We start from the raw sequence: 12,678 nt of genomic DNA on the forward strand, positions 1-12,678 counted from the left end.
TTTGAGGGCTGTATGACTTAATCCCTCTTTTAAATACTATGTAAAACAGGATTCGCTTTGCACGGCATTTTCACAGAATGCAATTACCGTGCAAAAAGGACGACAGTATGTATTGCTAAATTTTTTTTTTTTTTTTCAGAGCCTTGTACTTACTTCACTGCAATAACGCAACCTACCCTTCTACCATTGGCTCCTGAGATTTCAAAGGAGGGGATGGTGACCCTACACTATTTGAAATGGTTGTTCCAGGAGGGAAGGCGCTGGCAACAGCAAGATACCTCCAGGATATAATTCGTATCCGACTCGGCCTAATCACTGACAAGTGGGTGGTGCCTGGTCGTGCTATTTGAAACCAAATCCTTGAGGGCACGGTTGTTCTAATTGTGCAGTAGTCAGCCAACAGGAAGGTTTGGTTGGTGTGAGTCTGACAATACCCTAACCTCAAATCGAGGGTCCTTGTCCTCCCAGGAAAGCGGGAGAGAAAAAGAGAAAAGTTAACGTATAGTGGCGAGTGTTCAATGATCATTGGACACCTGATTACTTGTTTGTTCAGTGCAAAGATAAGGCACTTTATCTTATGTGTCAGGACAGTGTTTCGATGTTCAAAGAATACAAACAACATCAGGCAGCATTAGAAAGCGCCTCACAAAAATAAGTACGACTCATTGCACGGCCAGATGAGGACTGACAACGTTGAGGGTCTGAAAAAGGCTTTGTCCAGTCCGCAGAACATTTTCAAGACTGGAGTGCAGGAAAACCAGGCAACTGTTCGAGCGAGTTGCCATGTTGCTAATTTGATAGTAGAGGGTGGAAGACATTTCACGAATCGAGATTTTGTTAAAGAATGCTTTCTGAAAGTGGTTGATGAGTTGTGCCTGGATAACAAGAGTTGTTTCAAGGACCTGAGTCTGTCTGCCCATAGGTACCAGGAGAATTGAGAGTGTGACTGACGACTCGCTCAGGATTTTAAAAGAAAAGGCTGAAGATTTCAACCACTTTTCACCCTCATTTGATGAGACCAGTGATGTGTGTGATACAGTTCAACTACTTATATTTGTGTGAGGGATTAATGCAATGTTTGAGGTGACTGAAGAATAAGAGCTGTGCTTTGGTTTAAAAGGGACAACTATAGGGGAGGATCTTTTTCTCAAACTGTGTGATACTCTTTAAATGCTGCAGCTAAAATTGGAAAATCTAAAAAGTGTGACCACGGATAACGCCAAGAATATGGTTGACAGTAAGTCTGGGGCTGTCGGACGTTTCAACACTGAGATGGAATGCTCGAGTGCTGATCGTCCCATGCAGCTTCACTGCATCATACACCGGCAGTCACTACGCTGCAAAGTCATGCGTTGGGAATCTGTTATGAATGTTTGTTGTTCCGAATGTGAATTTCATCTGGAGCTATGGATTGAATCACCGCCAGTTTTGGCAGGATTTGTCAGAAATTGAGGCCGAGTATGGGGCTGTTTTGTACCGTACTGAAGTCAGGTGGCTTCGGAGGGGAAAAGTCCTAAACCGTTTCTTTGGGCTTTGCAGAGAGATTGACATTTTGTTCACTGAGAAAGGAAGCAGGTGAGAAGAATAATCTGATCCTGAGGGGATGTGGGAGTTAGCGTTCCTGGCTGACATTATCGCAGTATTTCAATGAACTCAAGGTGAGATTGCAGGGTAAAGGGAAGCTCGTATCCGATATGTTTTCTGATCTAAAGGCTTTCAAAGTTAAACTTCAAATTTCCATCAAGCATACAGGTGAAACAAACCTGTATCACTTTCGTTTGTTGCAAACGTGTGTCTGAAAATAAGAGCAGCATGTCCATTCCTCGGGATAGATTCACTGAGGCCTTGAAAGAGTTGCAGAACGATTCCAGGAATGGTTTTGGGACTTCCACAAACATTCAAACGACATTAATTTATTCCAAAACCCATTTGAGGTTGAAATAGATGTGACATCAGAAATGTATCAACTAGAACTGGCACACTTACAAACCAATGATATACTCAAATATGCCATTGATACCAGTGACCAGCTCAAATTTTACACATGCCTTCCGGACTCGACCTTTCATAATTTAAGGAGGCTTCCCACTGGCATGATTACAGTTTTTGGACGCACGTACACTTGTGAGCAGTCCTTTTCGAGAATGAAGTTTATCAAATCAAAATTTCGTTCAAGGTTGACTGATGATCATTTGCATCATAGTTTACGCCTGTCAGTGACACAATTTGAGGTGAATATCAGCGATCGTGCCGCGAAAATGCAGGCACAGAACTCGCACTGACAGACCAACACGAAAACCACACCATTCCTTATTACCCCTCAGCCCGAATTGGGCTGAAAAAGGGGTATTGTCGTCACCGGCGTTGTCCGGCGGGCGTCCGGGCGTCTGTCAACTTTTGGTTTCCGTCAATTTCGAGGAGAACACCTTGTCCGATTAAATCCACTTTTGCAGGGTGTGTTGGGGTTGAGTAGAGGAAGGTTCCTTTCGAAAATGGGCATGCTGTGATTTTCAATGTGGCCTCCATGCAAGCCATCTTGAAATTGGTTTCCGTCAATTTCGAGGAGAACGCCTTATCCGATTAAATCCATTTTTGCAGTGTGTATGTTGGGGTTGAGTAGAGGAAGGTTCCTTTCGAAAATGGGCGTGCTGCGATTTTCACTAGCCGCCACGGTAGCCATCTTGAAGTCTGATTGATTTTCGATATGACGTCCAACGTGCTCTAACTGACTGCATCATCGTGATATCACTGCTTCCTTTTACAATGCATGGGCTGAGGGGTTACGCCCGCTTTGCGGAGATATTTTTTAAACTGTATACAGACCTCACTTTTGGCAATTAACCAGAAATTAAAAATAAACTCTTCGAACCTCTAATGACTACTCGGTCATCATTACAGCGTGTGCTCGGACAGCCCTTTGACGATCTGGCCCACCACGAGAAAAAGGTTGCCGCCAACTACCCCAGAGTAAGGCACATTTATGCTTGATTTACATCATATACCTTTGAGTTTAAGGTCAAGGTCAAATGACAGTCTAAAAAAAAGTGTTTTTTTTGTCATCGCTTATTTTTGCCAATGCGTTATCTCAAAGACCGCTTGGCCTTCCAAGATGTTCTTGCATTACACTGAACAACAAAAATTTTTTACTGGAGATGTGTAAAGTGATTTAGACTAATTTGGGTACGCTGATTTCAAAAATCATAACCGTTTTGCTGTATCACGGCAGGATTTTCAGTAACAGAAATATTCCCATTGCCTAGAAGTCAGGATTTCAATGAAATTTACAAAAATTCATTTATTCATTTATTTCATCATGAATGCTTCAAAATTATAGAAATTACAGAAAAACTCCACTAGAATGTAATTAAAAATGCTTTAGGCATTTGGCTTTGCGTTTGTGCTGCTCTGTGTCAGTTTCACGATGCAGGAACCAGCAGAAATCGCCCATCATGTTCGGGTTGTGCCGCCCTTGGTAACGCGTCTCCATGAGTGAAATCTCTTGGTGGAATCGCTCGCCGTGCTCGTCCGAGACTGCTCCCAAGTTGTCAGGGAAGAAGTTCAGGTGCTGGTGTAGGAAATGGATTTTCAGGGACATCCTGGAGCCAAGTTTCCTGAAGGACTCCAGCAGCTGCTGCACTATTTCTTCATAGTTGTCCGCGCGCTCGTTCCCCAAGAAGTTGTCCGTCACAGCTTTGAAGCTCCTCCACGCTGCCAGCTCTTTGGGGTTTAGAGTTGTCGGAAAAGTTTCGTCCTTCATAATCTGTCGGATTTGCGGTCCAACAAAGACACCAGCCTTGATCTTGGCCTCCGACAAGGTGTTGCCAAACTTTTCCTTGAGGTATAAAAACCCACGCCCATTCAGATCCATTGCCCGTACAAAACTTTTCATCAAGCCGAGCTTTATGTGGAGTGGTGGAAGGAAAACCTTGGCTGGGTCGACAAGGGCGACATGCTTCACGTTGTATCGACCAGGTACATGCTCTTTTCGCTCTTCCCAATCTTTCTTCGTCCAGTGATTCTTGTCGTCTCTGCTATCCCAGAGACAAAGGAAGCACATGTATTTTGTGTAGCCTGACTGCAGCCCTAACAACAGCGCCACCACTTTCAAGTCTCCGCAGATGTGCCAGTTGAAGTCATTGTACTTGATGGAATCAAGCAGCTGCCGCATAGTCTCATAGGTCTCTGTCATGCCGAACGCGTGAGCCAGTGGGACTGATGGTTTCTCGTTGCCATTGTGGAGCAAAACAGCCTTCAAGCTGTTCTTCCCCGAGTCGATGAAGAGGCGCCAGTCTGCAGGATCGTGATCACACCCAAGTTCTTTCAACAGACCGTTGATGTCACTGCAGAATGTCATCGTGTCTTCCATCTCAAAGAACTCAGCCATGTCTCTGTGACGTGCTCTGAACAAGGATATCTTGGTGTTAGGTTCAACTAGATTCCACTGCTGCAGCCTTGATCCAAGCAGCTCTGCCTTCGCCTTTGACAGCGAGAGATCTCTTACAAGATCATTTAAGTCTCCCTGGTTCAGAAGGTGTGATTCTTGAGTGTCGGGTTCAAAAGGTTCATCATCACCATCCTCTTCACCATTGCTTACAGCTATGTTCTGATCAGCTGGAGGTGTTGGAACGGGGTTCTTGTCATCATGAGGCACAGGTTTACGAGCAGAGACGCAGTCAGCGTACTTGATGTGACCTTTATTCTTCTTGTTGAAGCCGGCGATGCTTGTGCAGCAGAAATAACAATCATCATGATGATTCTGCGGCTCACGCCATATCATGGGCACCGCAAATGGCATGCTCGCGCGCTTGCCCACCAACCAATGAGTCAAGGTTGTGTGACAGCTTGTGCAGCAGATGTGTGGTGCCCAGCTCTGTTCTTGGTCCCCCACCTTACACCCGAAGTAGTGAAAGTAGGCGGCCTTCATTTTCACTGCTGTAGATATACTTCGCTGTTGATCTTTTTTGGTATACCGACCACAGACATAACAGAAGTTGTCAGGATGATTGGTACAGGAACGCCTACTCATCTTTATCTGAAAGAAAGAAATATAACACAAGTTAACAACAATTGTACGAAATAGACATGTTAAAGACATATGTAAATTTCATTGAAATCCTGACTTCTAGGCAATGGGAATATTTCTGTTCCTGAAAATCCTGACGTGATACAGCAAAACGGTTATGATTTTTGAAATCAGCGTACCCAAATTAGTCTTAATCACTTTACAGATCTCCAGTAAAAAAAAAAAATTGAAATTTGTTGTTCAGTGTTATAATAGTGTACCTGCATTGAAGTCGTGCATCTGATATTTGATTCGTGTCCTTGACATACTTTTTTCGGATTGTGACCTAATTAACAAAAAACACCTTTTTGATCATAACTTGAATAATGTCCATCCAATTTTCATGTTGTTGAGTTTCATGGAAAGATTGTAGATGGGACACGTTTTCTTAAATTACACTGTCCCTAAATGTTGAAGGTTAAGGTCTTATGGTGGTCCAAAAAAAATGGCCATTATTGGATCGCAGGCATTGGGGGAGGCTTATCCTTGGTGATCGCTTTGTGATCGCAGATATCTAGTTGGAGTTGCTGCAGGTGGGAAACCAAAGTAAAGGTCTTTTTGGCTTTCCCGATGGATGACGTACAGTCTCAAGGACTACCCATTGCGAGACTACCCGTCCAGGTGGGAGATTTGACCCCTTGCCCACCCGGCTCACCGGTACAATATGTCACCTCCTTCTGTGAACCTCAAATGCAGTGCAGATTGTGGCTTTATTACTGAATCGATTGATCTGTTTTGCATTCAGCCTTCTGCTGCTGTTTGCTCCTTCCTTTGTATTTCTTACATTTAATTCAGAGGCTTTGTCTTCTTCACTTCATCCTCTTCAGCTTGCTCCCTGCTTTTGTTGCATCCTGTTTAATTGTATCTAATCCAACTTCTCGCTGCTGGTATGTTGAAGCTTGTGGTATCGGTTTTGCCGACAAAATACCGGCGTTCATTGAATAGCTCACAAGTCCTATTCCTGGAAACTTTCTCTCTGATTACCCTAATTCCATTGCTCAGCTGAGACATATCTGGCGTTCTATATCTGGTGTATCATCCTCTGCTTTTCTTTTCCTTGTCCACAATAGCAACATCTTCCAGTCATCTTCATGAATGTTTTTACAGCCTTTTTCACCCCTTAAGAGGTGTCTTTTTTGTCTAACCTCTTTGCATTTTGAACCCTTGTGGTACGTGTTGCACCTTCGAGTGTTCAAAAGCGAACAGACAATGCGGAAACAGTGAATGTCAAACCATTAAACAATGAATTGCACATTCCTGTGCCACCTTCAGTCGAACATCAGGCATGGACAGCTGGTTCGTGAATGACTTGGGAACAAATTTACTGCACCTGACCCCACCAGAAGGTGGGTAATGTTTCTATATATGCGGTCAATGGCGAAACTGCAAATGTGGAATCCGTGAATGTGTTAACATGTGAAAAATTGCGGCATCTCACGGATGGAATCCGAGAATCTCAATTGTGTTGAGAAATTGCCGAAGCCGCAAATGTGTTTACATGTAGAGAAAGATCGGCGCCATACGGGTGGAAACTCAAAATCTCAATTGCATTGAGATATTACCGAACCAGCGAATGTTTCCACATGCGGTAAATGGCGAAACTGCTAATGCCGAACCAGTGAATGAGTTTACATGTACAGAGAGAGCAGCTTCGTATGGTTGGAAACTCAAACTCGTAATTGTTTTGAGAAGTGCATGAAACCTCCCACCCACCTTCGGACATCTTCTGGGACCCCCAAAGGTTCCACAGAAAGTTTGGCGGGGCCAGCCCCAAATCTGAGGGCGTAGCCTGGGGGCGGACAAACAGACAGACAGTCCTACCTTATTATATACGAGCACACACAACCCGTCGCTTCACTGACAGGAATATTAAGAGAGGGAGAAGGCAGAAAGAGAGGTGAGGTGGAGAGGGGGGAGAAGAGGGAGAGGGATGAGGTGGGAGAGGAATAGGGGTGGGAGGGAGAGAGAGAGGGGGAGAGAGCTATGGGTGAGGGAGAGAGAGTGAGGGGTCAGTGAGAGAGAGATCGGGTGGTGGGGGAGAGACGGAGCGAGGGGTGGTGGAGAGAGAGAGCGAGAGGTGGGGGGGAGAGAGAGAGAGAGGGGGAGAGAGCTAGGGGTGAGGGAGAGAGAGAGAGAGAGAGAGAGAGAGAGAGAGAGAGAGAGAGAGAGAGAGAGAGAGAGAGAGAGGTGAGAGAGAGAGAGTGAGAGAGCTAGGGGTGAGGGAGAGAGAGAGAGGGGGGGGGTGAGAGAGAGAGAAAGTTGAGAGAGAGGTGAGAGAGAGAGAGTGAGAGAGCTAGGGGTGAGGGAGAGAGAGCATGAGGGGGAGATACAGAGACAGAGACAGAGACAGAGACAGAGACAGAGAGAGACTTTGACTTTGACTTTTATGTCCTTTTATTACAAAAATACAAAAATTGATTGCCTCACATGCAGAGGCTCACACAGTTGCATACAATCTTACATCATAAGCAAACAACAAGAAGTTTAGACTGAGGGTATACAGTAACTAACTAATAAGTGAATTTTAACTGACCCTCAGATACTTTACAGAAGGCATTGTTTACACACCATTGGGTCTCAAACACCTGTACCTGAGAGCAACACCAGAACTCCAGTTTGATTCTGGAAACACAAAGGGCTTTAAACACTTCTAAGCTATCTGTTGTATACAAATCATTGCACATTTTTTGATTTTCTTGTTTTATATATCGCAAGCTTAGCTTGTGAAAGGAAAAAATGAATTAGGATTGCTGTTGGGGAGTTGAAGGGCATACTCGGGCCAAAAATAAAGGTTGGAAAATCAAAATGACTTGAGAGACATGCCAAAAGCATCTTCAGGAAAACAAATAAAGGGGTTAAACGGTTACAGCGTATATACGCGTGAGGTAGTGTTTCGGTTTGTCCACAGAAGGGACATTGCTCACTTTTTGTTTGTGAAAACCGGTGAATTAAATAATTTGTTGGCAATACCCAATGTGCGATTCTCCCTTGGAGATCTCCAACCCGTTTTAGTACAGGCTTTCTATAGTACCAATTCAAAATAGGATAAAGGGGAGGGGGTTTTGGTAAGACTGTGACCCATCTACAGGATATGGGGGAGGACAAACAGGGAAAAAGGACTTTTAGGCATTGTATGTTCAGGGTTTTTCGGTTATTCCCAGAAAAGGATCGAGATTGGCCAAAACCAATAGGTTTTAGACTAGTAGAGCCAGATAGATAAAGGTTTGGGAAAGGTGGGGAAAAGTCAGAGGTGGGTATGGGAGGTTTTTTTCCAAACTTTTTGTGAGGCACAGAAGGTGTGCAGTACCGATTTTAGCACGTTGTCCACTTTGCGACATGATCTAATTCCAACCTCTGACGCAAGAGCAGTGGCACTTAGCCACCTATCATTGGTGACATTCTTCAAATGGCACACTTTCGTTATTGCATTGTTTATGAACTGCTGAATGAAAGCATTTCCCCCTTCATTGCCTTCAGATAAACTGTTGTGAAACAGTGGCTCGTTGAAGAACATGGGTTCAGTGTAGGTCGAGGGATCACGACGGTAGCCGAAAGCTTGCCATGCATTGAGTAAGCTTCGGTGAAAAGCAGGTAACCCAGAAAAATCTATCTTGGTTGAGTCCATCAAGAACAACTCTTGTGCAAAGTTCAATTTTCTAGCTTGTCGGAAGATGCAGCTAGTGAGTTGTCTCCAAACAAAACAGGGTTGATACAAGAAGCACCATACTGTTCGCAGCCGGAAAGCCATGATGCGGCACTTGACATTCACAAGTCCTTGGCCACCTTCAGCCACTGGTATGTTCAGGATTTCCGGTCGCAGCCAGTGCTTTCCAGACCAGAAGAAATGAGTGATGCATTTCTGTATATTGTCCACGATGTCTGCAGGTGGCTGTAGGGCAAGAACCTAGTACCATAATGTTGAGGTGACCAGACTGTTGATGACTAGTACCCTGCCTTGGTAGGACAGTTGGCAGAGTAAACTCTTCCATTTAAGTAAAATTAGCTCCATGCGTGCCAATAAACCTTTCCAGTTATGCCTCACAAAATCACCCGGACCAAGAAACACTCCCAAGAACTTGATCCTGTCACTTTTCCAAGAAATATTGCCAGGGAGATAGGTAGGGGGTTGGAACCACAGTGCTTCTGTTTTAGCCCAATTTACTCTGGCTGATGATGCTTTACTAAAGAGATCCAAGGTACCCATTATCTTAACAATGTCTTCTGCATGATTTATGCAGACACAGATGTCATCTGCATAGGCGATGCTTTTTAAGGGATTCGTTCCCATAGTGACACCAGATAAGGATTTACGAAGGGTGTTTAAGAAGGGTTCAAGAGATAAAGTATACAATATTCCTGAAAGAGGGCAGCCCTGCCTTACCCCTCTCCCAACCCCAAATGGGGGTACAAGTTCATTGTTTATTTTTAACAAGGTCATTATGTTTTAAAAACATAACTGTATATGTGATAGAAACCAAGGGGGCCAAAACCAATTTTTTTTTCAACTTCAAAAAGGTATGTGTGAGAAACACAGTCAAATGCTTTCTCCTGGTCCAAGAAGACCAGGCCACAACTTCCATGATTTATCTCACAAACATCAATTACATCTCGAATAACAGAGATACTATCCTGGATATTACGCCTGGGGACACAGTAGGTTTGGTCCATGTGTATAATATCCTTTAGCAGAGGTGAAATACGTAAGGCCAAAGCTTTTGAGAGGATTTTATAGTCTGTACACAGCAGGGACACTGGCCTCCACTGTGAGATGAGCAAGGGATTCCCTTTTTTCGGAATCAAAGTAAGTACAGCTCTTCTGCAACTTAGTGGGAGTTCATTCTTCTCCAGCCTCTGTTGGAAGACCAAAAGAAATTCAGGTCCAATCAGGTCCCAGAATTTTTTTGAAGAACTCCGCTGGTAGACCATCCAGCCCAGGTGATTTCCCTCCATTCAGGCTCTTAAGGGCAACAGAAAGTTCTTTGAGTGTGAGTGGTGATTCTAAATCCAACTTTTGCTTAGGGGATACAACACTGATACCATCCGCCAATTGAGAAACCAGTTTTAAATCAACATTTTTTGCCTGGTAAAGTTTAGAGAATAAATATTTTGCGTTGTTCTTAATTTCTACCGGGTTAGTAGTGACCGAGTTATCAGGACATTCTAAAGCAGTGATTAGGGAATGAGGTGATTTTGATTCAAAGTCAAAGAAAAATCCGATTGGGTTATCTAAGAGATGAAGGTGTTGAAAGCGTAATCTCGTTAACGCTCCTTGGGTATGGTTGGTGATTATACTATTGAGAAGAGACTTTTTCTCATGCAGTCTTAGTTTTTGTTGGGGGGCAGGGTGGGTTTTTAGGTTGCTTTGAATTTGTAGAATTTCTTTCTCCAGTTCCGCTTTTATTCTGCATTCTACTTGAGTATTTAAAGAGCAGAAATGTTGACAGGAATTTGGACCTTTATGTCGTCCCACCATAACCGCTGGTCTTTAAATTGGGACTTAGCACCTACTAAATTGGACCATACACTTTTAAAGGCACTATTAAAAGAGGGGTTGTCTAATATGGAGATGTTAAGTTTCCAAAAAGAGTGGCGACTTGGAGACGACCCTATTCGCTAGCACGTGGTGATAAGGTGATGGTTTGAGAAGCTAGATGGAGAAATTCTCGTGGTAGGTGAGAGGTTAATAAGGGGTGAGTTTATGTAAAATCTATCCAGCCAGACGAGGGCCACCTGATTGTTGGCAACTTTACTCCAAGTAAACTGATGGGTGTTTGGATTTTGTATCCGCCATATGTCTTGAAGACTAAAATCCATTATTATGTCAGACAGCAGTCTGGCTGATCCGGGGTGAGGTTCTGCACCATTCCGATCACGTGCGGGCTGAAGGGTGCAATTGAAGTCACCTCCCATTACGATGCACTTTTGCAAATCTAATTGCCTCATGTAGAGTCGTAACTTTTTGAAGAAACTTCGGCGGTCTGTGCCCTTTGAAGGAGCAGAGACATTTATTGAAGTGAATTCGATATTATTGTCAACAAAATCCAGGGAAGCAAGGCAACCTGGGATTATTTCCTGAAATTAAAGTTGTAGAGGGCAAAAGTGCGGACGAAGCAGAAAAGCAACTCCTGCTGTGCGAGAGTTGGAATCGCTAAAATAGCCGGTCTTTTTCATCATTCTATTCCAGACACTGTGCGACGCTGGAGTAGAGTGGGTTTCTTGTAAAAAGGCTACATCGAATTTCCGTTGTTTAATGAGGTTGACTACTTGGAGCATCCTCGACTGGCTTGCTCCACCATTTATGTTTAAGCTGCCAAAGATCGCCATAGTGATGAAGAGGTGGCAAGAAAAGAAGTGCACGCAGGTCATCATTTCATTTCCATTTTAGCTTTAACAATGTGCTTTTTAAGCCTACTGCACTGTGGTTCGGTGAAATGGTAATCATTAGGTCGACGAATGATACTTTTTGCTGTTTCAATAAAACCATGTAAGTCAGAAAAGTATTCCTTTATATCTATATGTCTTTTCCTAAAAGTATGATTTAAGAATTTAAGGATTTGTGATGGTGAGACATTAGGAGTACTGTTTGTAGGGAATTCCTCGATGTTATCTGGTTCTCCTTCTGACATGTCAGAAGCACTATCTGGAAAATTTTCAATTTCTGATTCACAAACTGTGTTTATACTCTGTAGTATACAGGTATCAGGTTGTTCTGTTTCGACATGGAGGGAAGGGGTGAGGGAGGCTCTGATTCCACCTTGAGTAATGTAGAGGGGGGAGGGGGAGATGGAGTGAGGGGAGGGGAGGGGGAGGGTAGTAGTATCATCATCTGCCTCAGGTTTTTCAGAATGCGGTTTTTTCAGAGCTTTGTCACAACATTCAGGTATGACTTCAGGGGGTATTCGATGGAGTAATTTCCACCATTGAGGAGTCGTTGGTGGTTAACTCGTGACACAATTGGGGGGTTCTGGAGACAGTTTTTAGTTCTTTTTCGGTAAGATCATTACATGGTTCAATTTCCTTATCAGAAGTAGGGATCTTGACTGTAGTTTCCTTAATTTTCTCTGGGAGTAAATCCCCTTCACCTTGATCTACCAACAGGGGGTCCATTTCATCATTTGAGAGTGACTCATACCGATTTTCCATTGACACTGTGTCACGTAAGCCCGGAGTTGTTTCACTCACAGGCAAAACCACTTTTTTTCCTTTATGTAGGTTAAGTTCGTTCTGATCCGTTTTTCTTTTCCTTAATAAGGGAATAGTTGTAAAACCATCCCAAACACTTGAGGTACTGTCTTCTGTATCCTTAGGGTCTGATGTTTCGTTCTCTGAGACTGTAACAGGGTCGTCGGTGCTAACAGGTGAGGCCGTATTAGACGGAGCAATAGTATCCTCGGCTGTTGGGGATGCAGTTTTTGGGCAGAAACGTTTTAAATGGCCGAAACCATTGCAGTTAAAACATTTCAGTGTTTCCGTCGACGCGTACACCTCGTACTCGTGTCCATCTATGCGAAATTTAAAGACCACATTAAGCACTTTATCGACGTTAGACAAGAGAAGCAGAATGTACACCTGTCGCCTGAAAGACATCGCGTGTCGAGCCTGCTCGTTCTGGCATC

General features: G+C 43.8%; 1 protein-coding gene across 8 annotated transcripts in view; it reads left to right on the plus strand.

Moving 5' to 3' along the window:
- LOC147020093 (zinc finger protein 704-like) overlaps positions 1 to 12,678 on the plus strand; it is a 134,481-nt gene that overhangs the window by 101,179 nt on the left and 20,624 nt on the right. The window lies entirely within an intron of this gene.

The sequence above is a fragment of the Eptatretus burgeri genome, chromosome 9 (assembly GCF_056783735.1).
Source record: "Eptatretus burgeri isolate ZD-2024b chromosome 9, Ebu_testis_v1, whole genome shotgun sequence".
NCBI classification, from domain to species: Eukaryota; Metazoa; Chordata; class Myxini; order Myxiniformes; family Myxinidae; genus Eptatretus; species Eptatretus burgeri.